Source organism: Aplysia californica, unplaced genomic scaffold (assembly GCF_000002075.1).
Source record: "Aplysia californica isolate F4 #8 unplaced genomic scaffold, AplCal3.0 scaffold00431, whole genome shotgun sequence".
In the NCBI taxonomy this organism is placed as follows: domain Eukaryota; kingdom Metazoa; phylum Mollusca; class Gastropoda; order Aplysiida; family Aplysiidae; genus Aplysia; species Aplysia californica.
The window spans coordinates 357,535-358,476 of NW_004797701.1; positions in this window are offsets into that span (position 1 = coordinate 357,535).

A 942-nucleotide genomic window follows, 5' to 3' on the forward strand; every position below is an offset into this window, starting at 1 on the left:
CGCCCACACAAATTTCATAGTGGTTTCACGATGTGAACCAAATGCAATGTATTAAAATTTTAACTTTTACAAAAAGGAGAATTTGTGCAGCAGAGCTGGGCTTTTTCGATTTTACAGCAGATACAGACCTATCGGCAGATTTGGGGAATCGTACTGTATTACATCCTTCGACGTAGCCCGTCACCTTGGTCTAGTTACCTGTCACTTTTGTCTAGTTAAGTCAATAGACGAGATGAAGCCCGTTACTTTAGTCTAGTTATTAGTCACTTTGGTCTGGTTATTTGTCATTTTTGTCTAGTTACCCGTCACTTTGGTCTAGTTACGTTAATAGACGAGATGTAGCCCATCACTTTGGTCTAGTTCCCATTTCACGTTGGTCTAGTTATCTGTCATTTTGGTCTAGTTACCCGTCAGTTTGGTCAGGTTACCCTTCACTTTTGTCTAGTTATTCCAAAAAGATGTAGCCAACCATTTTGGTCTGGTAAAACTTAAAAAAAACCCAACCAACCGAACAAACACCCCCACCCAAACAAAAACAAAACAAAAACAAACAACAACAGCAAAACAACAAAAACAACAACAACAAACAAACAAACAAAAAACAACAACCACCAACAAAAAAAACAACTTAACTGGACTCTTTGGTCAAGTTAAGAGCAAATGTCACAGTACGCAGCCCAAAGAAAGTGTAGGACTTGCTGGCGGCATACCCTCCCCCTCGGGAAAATCAGGAAATCGAGGGAGCTGAATCCACCTCTACCATCGCCTTTGGTGGGAAAGCAGTTGAGCGCTTCGCCGTCGCATGCAGTAGACCCGAAATCGATTCCCAAGTGGGGAGAATTTCAATCGAGTATCTCGGTCTTTTATCGGACACTTTGTTTATATCCCTCTCGGCCCGGGTCGGAACTGGCAAGCGGGGTCTACACCCTCCCCCTCCCCCCC